This window comes from Monodelphis domestica, chromosome 1 (assembly GCF_027887165.1).
Source record: "Monodelphis domestica isolate mMonDom1 chromosome 1, mMonDom1.pri, whole genome shotgun sequence".
Taxonomy (NCBI): Eukaryota; Metazoa; Chordata; class Mammalia; order Didelphimorphia; family Didelphidae; genus Monodelphis; species Monodelphis domestica.
In genome coordinates, this window is record NC_077227.1 from 734,498,295 (window position 1) to 734,514,774 (window position 16,480).

General features: G+C 42.0%; 1 long non-coding RNA gene across 1 annotated transcript in view; it reads right to left on the reverse strand.

Moving 5' to 3' along the window:
• Positions 1-776: 776 nt before the first annotated feature.
• LOC103093980 (uncharacterized) overlaps positions 777-16,480 on the reverse strand; it is a 64,919-nt gene continuing 49,215 nt past the window's right edge. Inside the window, exon 3 of the long non-coding RNA XR_001626445.2 lies at positions 777-2,292. This is a non-coding gene — a long non-coding RNA (uncharacterized LOC103093980). The remainder of the gene's footprint in view (positions 2,293-16,480) is intronic.

Sequence of the window (16,480 nt, forward strand, 5' to 3'; positions counted from 1 at the left end):
GGAAGAGAGAGAATGAAGTTATTTGAGGGCAGGGAATAGTTGGGTGGGGGGTTGCCTTTGTATCCCCAGCACCTAACACATAGTAGATATTTACTATGTTTATTGACTTGAGCTGGAGCCAGCAGGTGGAAGAAGAGAGCTTAGAGCTGGCTCATTGGATTCTCCCTTGAATGAGATGGATTAATGACATTCACTGACGATAACAAACTGTTGCTGAGTCCATGGAAATGAACAGGATCCCTTGCCTTCTCCACCTTTGCTCTGGAGCCACACACAAGGTTTCCAACTGAATCCATCCTGGGGAAGGCTAGGCTCCAAAAAGAGGTTTTAGGCTTCCTTTAGCTCCACTCTGCCCTACCCTGATGCCCCAGGGAAAAGGACTTAAAGATTCAGCCTGGGTCTCCCCAAAGCAGTGAATAGAAAACTCCTTTCTGTACACTGTAAATCAGGTAGAGGACAGCTATTTATTTCTGGCTCACAAGAGAAATGCCAAAACACAGCAGATTCCCAAAGTACATTAAAAGGATAACTTAAATGGGTTTTAGCAGCTTGATTTACAACTCTCATTATACTCCTTTGAGTTGCTGATACTTGAACTGCATCAGAACTTGAAAGAGTTTGCAGGACTAGACATCCTCCATTTCACCTCCTCTGGGCACTGTGTCTGACTCAGAGTCTTTTAGCAAGGCAGGCCAGGGCTTGGTCCCCTGCTCTTGGGGGGGGGGGGGGGGGGTGGAGATTCTCCTACAAGAAAATTGTCAGAATCATCACGTTTCTAGTCTACTCCCATGAAATGAACCCAGGACCTCCGAACCTCTCAGACTCACAAGTTTGCCTCCATCCTGGACAGTCGTCACTGGAGAGCAATGAACCACCTAAGATCAAGAAAGAACTAATAAAAAGAGGCAGCCCAAAACTAGGCTAAGCTAGACATGCTTTTTTCTTCTGTGGCCACAAGTTTGGGTAATAGGTTAAACCAAGGAGGTTCTAGTAAATATTTCACAACTGGCTTGCTAGAGAAAAAAAGTGCTCATTATACAGTTTTAATTTAAGTCCTCATTAACAACGTTTTTTCCAAGACTGCCTTAAAGTCTAGACAACCAACTAAGAAATCAAGCCCTGATTTATCTCATTTGCCAATTTCTCAGGTGTAAATGATCACACTGAAAATTTAACAATCAGCTCTCTTAAGCTTGTAGGAGGTCTAGGTCTTCCCCAGAGTCCCTCCCCAATTCCACACACTGAAGTGGTAATCCAGTCCTGAAAGCATTCAAACTTTTAACAGAAGAGAGTTCCAAGGGTAGGGGCACTCCTTTGTCAAAATCCACTGAATTATTAGCTCTTAGTGCTCAGTAGACATCAAAGCCTGGCTAGTCCAACCCCCTCATTTTACCGGAGAAGTGGCTAAGCCCAAAGGCTCACATTTTGTAATGGGTGGGATTTGAACCCTGGTCCCCTGAGTCTGGAGTAGGTGAATGGGCTTTTATCCTTCCTTAGAAGAAGAATTAACCTTGTTTTCAGAGCTATAATTAGAGTGAATGGCTCATTGTCCCAGAGCACCAACATTGTGGGATCAGGGGGTCTGCCTACCCACACTGAGAAGGGCAACCACCCCAATATCCTCACAGGACCCCTGGATCACCTGTCACTGGAGTCCCTCTTGATTAGGACCTGCCTTCTCTCAACATGGAATCTAGGAACCCCAAACTTGTGGCCTAGTGGGATCTGATGAACCCCAAGTTTCAGGACTAGCTTATAGGTTGGAGACCCCAAAGCTTGTCTTTGTTCCCTGTTCCCATGAGAATCCACCCTGAAGGGAATCCCAGACTGGCAGTTTCAGACTGAGTGGGGGACCTTCAGGGGAATGACAATCCTAGCTGGGTGAGATAAGCAGATGCTAAGGACCCTCTTTATCATAGGGAGTCTCCCCTATTGGATCAGACCCTTTCCCAAGAGGATACACTCCTGGGCAGGAACCATCCTTTAGCATCCACTATAAGCAGCCCCTTCCCTTACACCTAGCCTCTAGCTATAATTCCTCTCCCAAGCTTGATAGTATCCCATCAGTGTAGTACACTCCCATTTCCTTTGTAGCTCTAGTGATGTCAATCATCTTTCCCTGCCCCTGGACTCCCCAAATGGTATAGAGGTTCCCCAAATTCTTTTGTTCCTGGGAGTCATCATCTAGCACGGTGGCACCATCTGGAGGAGGATGCTGGAGTGAGGTCTGGCCACAGGATCATCGGTCTAGAGCTGGGAAGAACCTCAGAGGTCATCTAGTTGGACCCATTTCTATAGAGAAGACAAAACCAAAAACAGAGAAGTTAAGAGACTAGCCCAACAAAACACAGAGAGAGAATTTGAACCCAGGTCATTAGGACATTTCTGTGCTCTCCCAACTTGAAGCTTCTAAGGTTCCCTGAGGATAAAAGTTTCCTTAATCTTATGGGGGAGGCAGTTAAGTGTGAGTGGATTGAGAGTAGGATCTAGAGACCAGAGGTCCTGGGTTCAAATATAACTGACCTCAGACACTTCCTAACTATGTGACCCTGGACAAGTCACTTAACCCTTATTGCCTAGCCCTTACCACCCTTCTGCCTTGGAAGTAATCCACAGTATTGATTCTAGGACCAAAGGAAAGGGTTTGGTTTTCTTTTTTAATCTTGTACCAGATAAAAGCATAAAAGCTTCCTTTCCTTCCACTCCAAGAAGGGCTCCTTTAAAAGCCCCCCCCCCTCCACCCCCAGGCTGTTAAAAGGCGTGGGTGATTCCAACAAGACTCCCCACCACGGGCAGGACAATGAAAGGATTAATCAATGATTGCTGACTTTCACTCAGAGGCTGCTTGTACATTTCTGTGGATCCGAACCACCCACAGATCCAGAAAAAGTCAGGCTATTTCTAGAGCAATCTTGGGCCAGGAAACTCCCCCGTCCCTAAGCAAAATCTCTTTCACCATCCCTTAGTACGAATCCAAGGACAGCCGGGATGCCAGAAGCTCCATTTCTCCAATTCCAGTAGTTCATAAATTTAGAGCCGGCAGAGTTTGTAGTGACACATTATGGAATGATGATGAAAGGAGCACTGCCTCTGGAGACTAGAGGATCTGGGTTCAAATTCCACCTCTTATAATTCCTGCCTTGGACCAGCCACTGAACTACCACAGTGGACCTCAGTTTCCTCCTCTGTCCAATAAGAGGTTCAGACTAGATGGTCTCTAAGGTCTCTTTTAGCCAGATTTGCGGTCCACATCCAATCAATTTCTTTTTTTTTCAATCCTTACCTTCTGTCTTAATATCAATTCTAATCTAATATCTAATGATCTAATAAATCAAATTTAAGACAGAAGAGCAGCAAGAGCTAGGCAATTGGAATCAAGTGACTTGCCCAAGGTCACACAGCTAGGTCAGATTTTGATTCATGATAAATCTTTTTGGCTTCAAGCCTTGTACCCATCACTATGGTGCCCCCAGTTGCCCCAACCTCTACGCATACTTCCTGGTCCACTTCTGGTGTCTACTTTTGTGTTGGCTGCTTCACAGAGCTTCTCTCCCCATCCTTTCTGCAATTTTCTTTTATGTGTTCTCTTCACCCACTAGGCAGTTAGGTGGCACAGGGATAGAGCACTGGGCCTGGAGTAAAACCTCATCTTCCTGGGTTCAAATATGCCCTCAAACATTTCCAGCTGTGTGACCCTGGGCAAGTCATTTAACCCAGTTTGCCTCAGTTTTTTCAAATGTAAAATGAGATGGAGAAGGAAATGGCAAACCTCTCCAAGTATCTTAGCTGTGTGACCGTGGGCAAGTCACTTTACCCTATTTGCCTCAGTTTCCTCATCTGTCAAATGTACTAAAATAGGAAATGACAAACCAGTCCAGTATCTCTGCCAAGAAAACCCCCAATGGGGTCACAAAGAGTTGGACACAACTGAAATGTCCCAACAACAACTTTACCCATTAGAATGCAAGCTCCTTGAGGCCAGGGACTGTCTTTCTGATTGCATCTGAATTCCCAGAGCTTACTTAGCATAGCACCTGGCACATAGTAGGAATTTAATAAATGATGGCTATCTTAACATGCCTGAAATGCACTCCCAATTCACCTTTGAGAATCATTCATTCAGGGGCAGCTAGGTGGTTCCATGGATGGAAAATCAGGTCTACAGACAGAAGGTCCTGGGTTCAAATCAGGCTTCAGACACTTCCTAGCTGAGTGACCTTGGACAAGTCACAACCCTCCTTGTCTAGCCCTTGGCAATGGGGAAGCTAGAAGCCCCCAGTTTATTTAGTTGGGAGGTAGAAACCCCAGGTTTGACCTTGTTGTGGGAGAGTTTTCTCCCTGAGGAAAGGTCCTACTTCACTGGTCTCAGGCTAACAATAGACATCCTGGTAGTTTGGGTAGAAATAGTTAATCCCATCAGATGTTAGGTATCTCTTTTGTCCCAATGGCTTCTCCCCTAGGTTAAAGCCCTTTACCAAGGTGGCCCACCACTGGGCTGGGTCTTTCCCTTTGTGTCATTGTAAAGCATCAGCCCCTCACTGTTATTCCTGGCTGGAATTCCTCTTTTTCCTTTCTTAACATTGTAAAGTCAATCAACTATCCCTCTCACCCTCAGCCCCCAGGTTTCATCTAGAAAGGTATTTAAGCTCCCCAACTTTAATGGCTCTTTTGCCATTCCCAGGTGTCAGTGACCAGAGAGGCCAGAGTTCAATCCTCGGACCTCACAGTCCTGTGTGGCGTGCAGCTCTGTGTCCATGCCTCCTGGTGCCCTTTATGCCCTTGATTAAAGAGTGATTTTAACTATTTAATAGTTCTGAGTTTTTTCCCAGTCAACACCCTCATCACTCTTCTGTCTTGGTACTAATGCAAAATATTGAAAGGAAGGAAGGAAGGAAAGGAAGGAAGGAAAGAAAGAAAGAAAGAAAGAAAGAAAGAAAGAAAGAAAGGAAAAGAAAGAAAGAAAGAAAGAAAGAAAGAAAGAAAGAAAGAAAGAAAGAAAGAGAAAGAAAGAAAGAAAGAAAGAAAGAAAGAAAGAAAGAAAGAAAGAAAGAAAGAAAGAAAGAAAGAAAGAAGGAAAGAAAGAAAGAAGGAAAGAAGGAAAGAAGGAAAGAAAGAAAGAAGAAAGAAAGAAAGAAAGAAAGAAAGAAAGAAAGAAAGAAAGAAAGAAAGAAAGAAAGAAAGAAAGAAAGAAAGAAGAAGAAAGAAGAAGAAAGAAAGAAAGAAAGAAAGAAAGAAAGAAGGAAAGAAGGAAGGAAAGAAAGAAGGAAAGAAAGAAGGAAGGAAGGAAAGAAAGGAAGGAAGGAAAGAAAGAAAGAAAGAAAGAAAGAAAGAAAGAAAGAAAGAAAGAAAGAAAGAAAGAAAGAAAGAAAGAAAGAAAGAAAGAAAGAAAGAAAGAAAGAAAGAAAGAAAGAAAGAAAGAAGAAAGAAAGAAAGAAAGAAAGAAAGAAAGAAAGAAAGAAAGAAAGAAAGAAGGAAAGAAAGAAAGAAGGAAGGAAGGAAAGAAAGAAGGAAAGAAAGAAAGAAGGAAGGAAGGAAAGAAAGAAGGAAAGAAAGAAGGAAGAAAGAAAGGAAAGAAAGAAAGAAGGAAAGAAAGAAAGAAGAAAGTCAATTCTGTAACTCCTGGCATTACCTTCCATTTACACTGCATAGGCCTTATCTATACAAGTTTGTTGTTTGTCTCTTCACTAGATTGGGAGTCTTTTGAGAGCAAGAAGAGGTTTTGGTTGGGAATATTTGGGGGGGCAGGGATCGCCTTTCTATATATTTCCAGACTTAGCACAGTATTTGGCACAGAATGAAGCACAAAGCTTTATTAAAGGCTTACTAGGATTAGGTCAACAACAGTCAGCATTTAGAAAGCACTTTAAAGGTTGCAAAGAGTTTTACAAATATGATCTCGTGGGAAGGTGCTGCCATTATTATCCCCATTTTAGAGATGAAGAAACTGAGACAGATGGACATTCAGTGAGATTGGGAGTAATTTAGAATATGGTTAAAATACAGTTACTGCTAGTAAGGAATCATCCCAAGGAGAGTAGAGCAGCTGATCTGGAAGGACACTATTCAGCTCACACAGCTGCCAGTCTCTTACTCATTCCTGACTCTGTGGGTGAAACCCAAGGCAGGGCAGGGCTAGCTTGGATTATTAGCTTTACCCACATGAAGAGAATAGCACTGGATTAATAAACCCCAGAGGCCTGGTCCAGCTGGTTCAGGCTCTGGAGTCAGGGGTTCCCAAGTGCCCTCCAGTTCTGGCCACTCTGCCCTTCGGCCATCCCTGACAAAGCACTTCTGTACCCTGATGTCTTGGTCTCTGGCACCCCGAGCAAAATGCCCAAACTGACTACTGAGTCACTGCCATGGATCATTTTACTTCTCATTTTCCCTCCAGGTCACCATTCTTCCTCACCATTTGGGGGCAGGAAGCCCCAGGGCCCAGGGACTCAGACATACTGGGTGCCCCTTGCCCCTTAAGATACCAAAAGGAGACACATGACCACCCGAAGTTGGGTCTTCCTCCTTAGCCGCCTTCTCAAGGGTAAATCTGATCAGATTGGAAGCTATTTTGATTAGACTGGACATTCCCAATTAGACTGGAAGCTCCCTGAGGGCTGGGACTCTGGGATAGTTTGCTCCCATCTCCATCCAATGTAGCTGAGCAAAACCCTTCCTGTGTCTACTTTAAGGATTGGTTGTGAGCTCCCAGGTTGGGAATTCCTTCTAAGCTATGGAGATCAAACCCCGGCTAGTGGCTGAAAGGCCAAGTGGCCAGAGGGCCGGCCCCATTACCCAGGACTCCTCACTCCAAGTACAGTATTCAATTCCCCGCTTATCACCTCTGTCAGGAAAGGGTCCCATTGAGCAGGTCTGACCCTGTGATCCATTGGACTAGGAATTCTCATTATAAAAAACTCCCTCCACCAATGCAGATCAACCATTTATCTATCATTTATAGTCTTAAAGAATTGCTGGGACTCTGAGAGGTAAGTGACCAAGGAAGTGACTGAATGTATAGAATGTCCACAAGAAACATTTCTAAATTAATTTGCGTGATTAAAATTTCATCCAGGGGGCAGCTGGGTGGCTCAGTGGATTGAGAGCCAGCCCTAGAGACGGGAGGTCCTGGGTTCAAATCAAGCCTCAGACACTTCCCAGCCGTGTGACCCTGGGCAAGTCACTTAACCCCCATTGGCTAGCCCTTACCACTCTTCTGCCTTGAAACCAATACATAGTATAGATTCCAAGAAGGAAGGTAAGGGTTTTAAAAAAGTAATAAAAAAATAAAATAAAATTTCATCCACTGATTTCTTAAGTCTAGACTATCAACAGAACAACGAACCAGGTCCCAATTTCTATCAGGATGTATATGGTCACACTGAAAATTTAAGGATTGGCTCTGGGAAGCCCATGAAGGTGGTTCCTATACCACTTTGGCTAGAGACATCTCTGATGAGACACTTATACTTAGGGAGAGATACAACAGAGGTCTCAGGGCTCAACCTCAGTGGCCAGCCTAAGGACATTAGATGTGGAAATGACAATAGAGCTCATCTCTAATCCAATTCCCTCCTTTTACAGATGGGGAAATTGAGGCAGAAAGAGACCATGACAGAGACCTATTTAATGGCAGCCAGAGAACTAAAACTTGAACCTTACAGGTACCAAATCTGTCCTTCTTCTCTCTTTTGTAAATCTTAAACACTTCATTTTTATTTTAAAGTCCTACTTTCTCTCTTAGAATCAATACTGTATATTGATTCCAAGGCAGAAGAGTGGTAAGGGCCAGGCAATTGGGGGGGAGGGGGATTGTCACTTGTCCAGGGTCACACAGCTAGGAAATATCTGAGGCCAGATTTAAACCTAGGACCTCCCATCTCTAGGTCTGGCTTTCAATCCTCTGAGCTATCTAGGTGCCCTCAACCTCTACCACCTGCCTTTTTGAGAGCTGAACCCATGGTCTCCCAAAGTCAAGGGTCCTTCTGACTAGGTGGAGCAGTCAGGCAAATAATGAAGAGGTGAGAGGCAGCTGAGTGCTCAGACCTGTGCTTAGGCATCACGCAGCTGTTCTGCCATTGCACCGGGTTTGCATGTATTTTATAGCTTTAGTGAGTACATGCTTTTCTGGTACACAATTTCATTCTCAAGATAAATGTTTCCATAGAACATAACAACAGATGTGAAGCCTAAGGAGATGGTCAACAAAACATTGTTGCTAAGTGCCGGGTCAGAGGGTAGAATCAACATGACCCAGATATAGGTTGGGGATTTCAGAGCACAGATTTGCCAGAAGTTTTTATGCCTAGAAAAGAGGGTCCTATCTAAGTGGGTATATAAGAATACTTGGGTTTAATTTTGTAAGTGGGATCTCCTGGTAATATTCTGGAGAGACAGAGTGGAACATCTGTATTAATCCTGAAAGCATGTTGCTCTCATCTATTTTTCCTGGAGCTAAGTAAGAATAATAATCATAGCAATTCCAATAATAAGGGGATGTTAATAAGGAAAATCACTTAGGGGGATTTCGGTGGGTATTTCCATCCTTCCTAGGGGCTGCTTTGCAGTCCCTGGTTTCCACGTGTGACCATATCAAACAGTGTCTTTGATGGTTCTTTGATGGTTCTCAGCATTGCCCTTCATTTTTAATATGCTTTGTGATGGGCAATATCAATCATCCATTCCTTCAAATTTTGTCTTTGCCTTTAAAAATAGATAACTTTAAAATAATTAAAAATGAAACAAGGTTAAAAACTACATTTTGTGCACTGAAGTGTCTCATAGATTTTACCTCTGGACCAACCATGTAAATTACCTCTTTTATCTCTTTAAAAAAAAACTGTCTCAGGTTTGTTTTTTTAATAACACATAGAATTTTCTTGTAATAAGTGATCTAGAAAAGACATCTGTATCTGGTATGTCTTTTGACAAAATTCCTTTCTTCATTTCCCCATGAAAGATGTAAGATTTGGAGAATGAACACAAAAGATTGGACAAAGAAGAGAAATTCTTTTCAATAACATTTTGGAAAGAACAGAATGTTGCACTATATGTGCTCATTTTCCTGTCACGACAAACAAAATGCTTCTTGGAATTAGTTTCATTTTCTTCTCATCCATTTCAGTCTGAGGGAGAAAGAAATGCTTTTATTTTCTAAATATACTCCTTTTAACTGCTCTACTACTAATATGAATATTAAAGAATTATAAATATACTCTTTCCATGTAGGAATACATACAATTTGACCTTATTGAATTCCTTAAATTTTCTCTTTCTTATTTACCTTTTTAGGCTTCTCTTGGGTCTTGTGTTTGGACTTCAAATTTTCTGTTTAGGTCTGGTCTTTTCCTCAGGAATGTTTGGAAATTATTGAATAAACATTTTTCCCCTGAAAGAATATACTCAATTTTGCTAGATAGATGAGTCTGGATTATAAACCTAGATCTTTTGCCTTCCTGAATATCATATTCCATGCCTTTCAATCCTTTAATGTGTAAGCGGTTAAATCCTGTGAGATCCTGATTGTAGCTCCATGGTAGTTGAAGTGTGTGTTTCTGACTACTTGCATTATTTTCTCCTTGGTTTGGGGGCTCTTGAATTTAGCTATTATATTTCTGGAAGTTTTCATTTGAGGATTTATTTTTGGAGGTGATCTATGGATTCTCTCAGTTTCTATTTGATTCTCTTGTTCAAGAATCTCAGGACAGTTTTCTCTGTTAATTTCTTGTATTATGATGTCCATGCTTGTTGGGGTTTTTTTTTTATTATGGCTGTTGGGTAGTCCAATAATTCTTTAATTTTAGGCCAATAATTCTTAAATTGTGTCGCCTGGATCTGTTTTCCATGTCAGTTGCTTTTTCAATGAGATATTTCATGTTTTCTTCCATTTTTTCATTCTTTTGATTTTGTTCTATTGTTTTTTGATGTCTCATGAATTCATCAGCTTCTTGTTGCCCAATTCTAATTTTTAAGAAATTATTTTTCTCCATCAGCTTTTGAGCCTCCTTTTTCTTTTGGCCCATTTCTTCTTGTATTGCTTTCATTTTTCCTCCTGTGAATTTTAGATTTTCTACGCCCTGATTAGTTTTTAAAAATCCTAACAAACAGGAATGTCTACACCCCCTACTTAAGGATTAAGTGTTGAGGAGGATGGCCTATGACCAACATGTGCTAGCAAGTGACAAATAAGGAACAACTGACAAACCCCCTGGGCTGTCCTAAGTCAAGCTTAAGCTACCATTGGTACATGTGAGATGCAGGAAGTGATATAAAAAAAAAGTCATTCACATCACTTCCTCTCTCTGGTCTTTTTTCACAGAGACGTGGCTCTGGCTCTTTCGCAGGATATGGCTCTGGTTCTCTCATGGAGATGTGGCTCTCGCTCTGGCTCTCACTCGTGGAGACGTTGGTTGGTCTCTGTCAGCAACATGGGGAGTGCTGGGTGGTGTTTTGGTGTCTTGGGTCTTAGAAGCTTGGCGGCTTGGTGTGAGCATGCTAGATGAGTGAATTTAGGCTGATTCCTTTTTCCTTTACCTTCCAAAGCACTATCCTCTTGGGAAGCACCTAATCTTCTGAGGAGGCCTCATGACTGAGTTCTCTGAACTTCCCTTGGCTTAGGCTAGGCCAGAGAAATCTTATGCCCCTTTCTTTATCTTCTTCTTCTTAATTCCTTCCCTCTATATTAATTAAACCACCACAAAATTCCAAAACTAATGAGTATTTTTATTGGGATTTGAATTAATCCTTGGTGACAACTAGTTTAACATATTCAGTCAACCCCCCCTAAATTTACCCCTTACATTCCCCATTTTTTCCTCTGCCTCTCTTAATTGGTTTTTGAAATCCTTTTTTGAACTCTTCCAGAATCTGAGTCCAATTCATATTTTTCTTTTGGACTTTGCATATGTTTGCTTTGCTTTTACTGTAACCTTCTGTATCTGTGCCTTGCTCTTTGTTGCCATAAAAATTCGCTATAGTTGGGTGGTTTGGGGTGGTGGTGGTGGTGGTGATGTTTAATTTCTGCTCACTTTCCCAGCCTTTTTAAAGATAAGTTCTATTCTCTGTGAGGTTCGAGTACCCTCTTAAACTTCAGTCCTTCCTTGGTACTACCCTTATCCTTATTTCTGGGTTTCTGCATGTTTCAGTTCTTCCAAGATGGTATGGTGGCCTGTGGGCTGGGAGCTCTAAGAGCCACTTCCAACTTCTGATTCAATTAACCTCTGAGACTGCTGTTTACCTGAAATTCGAGCCTCAGGCTTGGGTGTAGGCTTTTTTTTTGTCTCATTCTGGATTTGATAAGGTCAGGCACACAGCAAACTTCCGTGTCCTTGAGCTCTGCCTTGAGCTTTTGGCAAGAGGATCAGGAGGCTCAGTTTTAGGTCTAAGGACTACCCCAAACTGGGATCTATGTTCTCATCACAAGCCCAGACTGGGAATCTTGGCCTCACTATGGGTCCACACAGATCAGGCTACACTGCACAGACTACTCTGGGCTAGAATTATGGACCTCACTGAAGGTTTGATTGGAGCTTTAAGGGGTATGTATTGGTTTGGACTTCTATTGGACCAGGCAGGGTCTCAGGATCTGGATGTTGGCTTGAGCTTAGGTTCAGAACCTGGCACAGTACATGTGGAATGAGGGTGGGTGGGCTTGCTCTTGGCTTGCTCCTTACTCCTTGCTGTAGTCTCCTGCTGGCTATGCTCCCTCTCATCCCAGTGCCCCAGACATCCTTTGCCTACCTTTAAAGTTGTTTTCCTAATGAAAGTTGAAGTAAGTAGAGACAAGTTACTCTGCCTCCTTGTTGGTTTTGTCACACCTGTATTCATTTTACGGTGTTATTTTAAGTTTGGTTGGAGAGGATTCTCATGGTGATTTTGAGCTACCCTTCTTTTACTTTGTGTGAATCTTAAAAATTCTCAGACCCTACTTCATAAGATTTGGTTAAGACCATTTCCCTTTTTAAACAATGAAGGAACTTAGATCAGGAATGTGAGACCTCTACTCCTCCCCTACTTAAGCATGCTTTAGGGGAAGAAACTCCTTGCTGAACAATGAAACATACTTAAACCCATACTTATAGTAAGGCAAAATTTCTTAAGCTGTGCCTATTTTTAGATCTAATACAAAAGGGTGCTAAGTACCTGTAAAGGTCAGGCAACTTGTGAATTTACAAGGAGCAAAGAAGTGAGAACTTACTCAGAGATTTTTTCAGGTGTGAACTTAATCAAAAGTTTAAGTCTACTCAGGTGTGAATTAAGAATGGTCTGTCCTTTGGAAAAAATATCTACTGTGATTGGTAGATGTGAGAACTTAGGGGAGGTGACATAGGAGAAAATTCCCTTTAAAGGGAGGTCAAAGAGGAGGTCTCAAGGGGAGATTCAGCTGGGAGAAACTGAATTGGAGGAGGCAGCTGGTGTCTCTCTGAACACTAGAATCTTGCTTGGACAAAGCTTGTGGTGTGAGTGGATAAAAGACTAACTGATCTCTCTCTTAGGGTTTTCAGCCTAGGCTGGCTCATGCTGGCCTAGGCTGGTCTAGCCCTTTTTCTCATTATTTCCTTTCTCTCTCTCTCTCTCTCTCTCTCTCTCTCTCTCTCTCTCTCTCTCTCTCTCTCTCTCTCTCTCTCTCTCATTAATTCCTCATTTGTATTAATTAAAATCTCTATAAAACCCAGCTGACTTGGGTATACTTAATATTTGGGAATTTTTCCCTGGCGACCACCTTATATTTGATTTAAAACAAGACACTGTCTTGAAACCATATTTTCTGCGGTCACAATTTAAGCCAACCACTCTTTTATCTGTAACAGTTTATGACTCCCACTATTTTAATCATCACATTTGCCATCTTGTCTCTTGAACCCTTTGTCATTTTCCACAATTGCCTGGTATTGGTTGGGTTCTGCCTGCTTGATGATTTCTCAACTTCTTCCCATTGCTAGGGGTTGAGTAAAAATCTGCTCACCCACTGCCTTGAGACCACCAATGTGACTCTCTAATGACCAGGAAAATGTTGTATTTTGAGATATACCAACTGGACTGTCTGAGACCTGAGAGTTATAAAATCTGTCCTGTGGGGCAAGAAGGCATCTCAGATCAGAAGGAAGACCTGAGGTCCCATTCCTTAAAGGGGAGTTCTGCCTCAGTGGTTTTTATTGCAGATTGGATAGAATTTTTTTTTACAACAGTGACCCTATTTGAGATTTTCTTTGCAAAAATGCTGGAGTGGTTTGTCATTTCCTTCTCCAGCTCATTTTACAGATGAGGAAACTGAGTCCAATAGGGTTAAGTTACTTGGCCAGAATTACCCAGGTGTGTCTGATGTTGGATTTTAATTCAATTCTTCCCCTTCCAGTCCCAGCATTCTACTTCACAACCTACGGGGAAATTTACAAAAGTTTGTAAAGCTCTTTACTTATATAAACTCATCTGATCCTTACAACATCTCTGGGATATGGGGGATACAAGTATCCCCATTTTATAGATGAGAAAACTGAGGTTGAGAGAAATTAAGTAATTGGCCCAGGTTTCCACAACTAGGAAATATCTGAGGGAGGATTTGAACTTGAGTCTTCCTGATTTAAGCCCTTTGCTCTATCCACTTGCACTACCTAGCTGAATATAATCAAATCATTTTTATCTTTTTTTGCAGAAAAATTTTCATAACTCGTCACTACTTCCTGAGAGAGGGAAGACCCAGTACTATGTCCATCCCTTCTTTGATGATGATGAGTATGATGATGGAATCCTGTGATCTCTTGCTATTCTTCCTGTATCACACTGAGAGGCAGTTAGGTTGCCCCACATACAGAGTTTGGGGCCTAGAATCAAGGAGATCTGAGTTCAAATCCAGCCTCAGGGACTTCCTAACTATAAAACCCTGAACAAGTTGAATCACCTCTGTCTGCCTCAATTTCCTCATCTATAAAATGGGGATAATAATAGGGTTGTTCCAAGGATCAAGTGAGATAATATTTGTAAGGCACTTAGCACATAGTAGGAGTTTCATCCCTACCTCCTTCCCCTCTCTACCACAATGTTTATTTTTGAGCATTGGCCAGACTGTAGTTAAGACAAGCCATGTTCTGCTTCCCAAACTCCCCATCAGAGAGGCCTCTCGGGTCCCAGAGTCTGGGGGCACCATTCTTGCCATTGCCTTGGGAGGGGACCAGATACAAAGAACCATTAGTTCCACCTCTGTTCACAGGTTTGGTGGTGACAGTGACTGCCCCAGGTCCTAGGCTAGCTCAGGAGGAATAGATGTCTAAGCCTGAAAATAGTTAAGAGCTAACATTCCTACCACTTTAATTATATCAATGACTAGCATTTATATAGCAGTTCTAGGATTACAAAGCACTTTATAAACATCTCATTTGATCCTCACAATAACCCTGGGAGGTAGATGTTATCATTAGCCTCCTCGTTTTATGAATGAAGAAGCTGAGGCAGATAGAGGCTAGATGACTTGCATGGTCATGCATTTAAGAAGTATCTGAAGCTAAATTTAAACTCAGGTCTTCTTCATTTATGGTTGAATGCTCTATCCACTGAAGCTATTGTTGCTATTCACTCATATCTGACTTTTCATGACCCCATCTAAGTTTTCTTGGCAGAGATACTGTAATAGTTTGCCATTTTCTTCTCTAGCTCTTTTGACACATAAGGAAACAGAGGCAAAAAAGATCCAGGGCACACAGCTAGTTAAGGGTCTGAGGTCAGATTAGAACTCAGGAACATGAATCTTCTTGACTCTCTATCCACTGTGTCAACTTAGCTGCCTGCCTGGCACATAGTAGGCACTATGTCATTGTTTATTCCCTTTCTCCCTTCCCTGTAACATGGTCTCTGTGCTGGACAGCAGCACATCTCAGAGATGTGGTTGCCAGGCGACTTTTTTACCATCTGGTAGTCCTCTTCCAGCCCAGTTTTTGCTCTTTGCTCCCATTGTCCAGAGTGCAGTGACTTAAAAGCCTCTCTCTGCAAAAATAGCTACAGCTCTTTTAGTGTGCAGTCAAAAGCAACAAACTTCCAGATTCAGCCAGTCAGGAGACAACAACAGCTAACTGAATTCCTTAAGCTAAGCCTTGGAGTCCAGAGGACTAGGTTCAAGTCTTGCTTCTGAAAGTCATCCAAAACCTGAGTTCCTCAGGAGGCTTTCTAGTCCAAAAAGTACCAAGAAGCAGAAGAAACCTGCATCCCTAAAAGGCGTTCCCAACACTAATGAAATTATAAGTCTGGATTTTTTTTTAAGGGAAAAAAAAGTTCTACTCTTGGTTTAGCTTGTGTGTTAATTCAAAGTTCATGGCCTCAGACAACTATTTGACTTATGGTAAGGAAATACCTTGTAACTCCCCTTTAACCTCTGATTATGAGCCTCTGTTCTCAAAACTTATTTTAGGGAATCTGGCTATAAAACACACATACAAACACACACACACGCACACCAGCTGCATGAAGGCAGGAGCACCAAGACAAACTTTATTCCCCAGATCCTCTGTAATTAGCATGCAAAGGAAGAGGAACAAAAGACTGAATGAAGGCACAGTCCTGCCTTTATGAGATATATATATATCCCAGCCATAAAACTCCTGAGTTTTGCACAGAATTTTAAACCACAAAAACCCTCTATACTAACATCGACTCTACAATAATAATATTGACAAAAACACATTTATGAGGTTGGCTACAAAACATTTATGAGCCTGGATCTCAATCTGGATGGAGCCTCAAAGGCCATCTTTTCCAACCCCCTCATTTTACAAGTGAGGAAACCAGGAAGCAGGGAAGTTAAGTCACTTGGCCAAGGACATCCAGGTAGTAAGAATCAGAGGGGTTGAGGGGTACAGCTAGGTGGCTCAGGGTACAGAGAGCCAGTCTTAGGGACAAACAAATGTAGATGATTGCTTTTCTGTCTTGGAACCAATACATAGTATCAATTCTAAGACAAAAGGTAAAGGCTTTTTAAAAAAATCAGTTAGAATTTGAATCCAGATCCTTTGAACCCAGAGTCAGAGATCTTTCCATTTGATCTTGGCATTTAGACGTTGAAGCTTTTTCCTTATAATTTTGGGGAAGAACCCATGTGCTAGGGCTAAAAAGAATAAGGTGTAGTGGATAGAGAACTGAATTTGGAATCAGAAACATTCACCTTTGTTCAAATCCAGCCTCAGACACATACTAGTTCTGTAATTCTGGGCAAGTTACTTAACCCTGTTTGCCTCAGTTTCCTCATCTGTCAAATGAGCTAGAGGAGGAAGTGATAAGCCACTCCAGTGTCTTTGCCAAGAAAACCCCAATTGGGGCCATAAGGGGTGGACAGAACTGAGAAATAACTGAACAGGAAACCTAAGGGAACTGGGCACTAAGGTGAGGGAAAACGGGCAAGAATCCTAATAGAATCAACTGTCAGAGATGACACGAGGGGGTTTCTATAAAACAAAAGCTGCTGTGTAACATTTGTATAGATCTTTAAAGTTTTCAAAAGCCC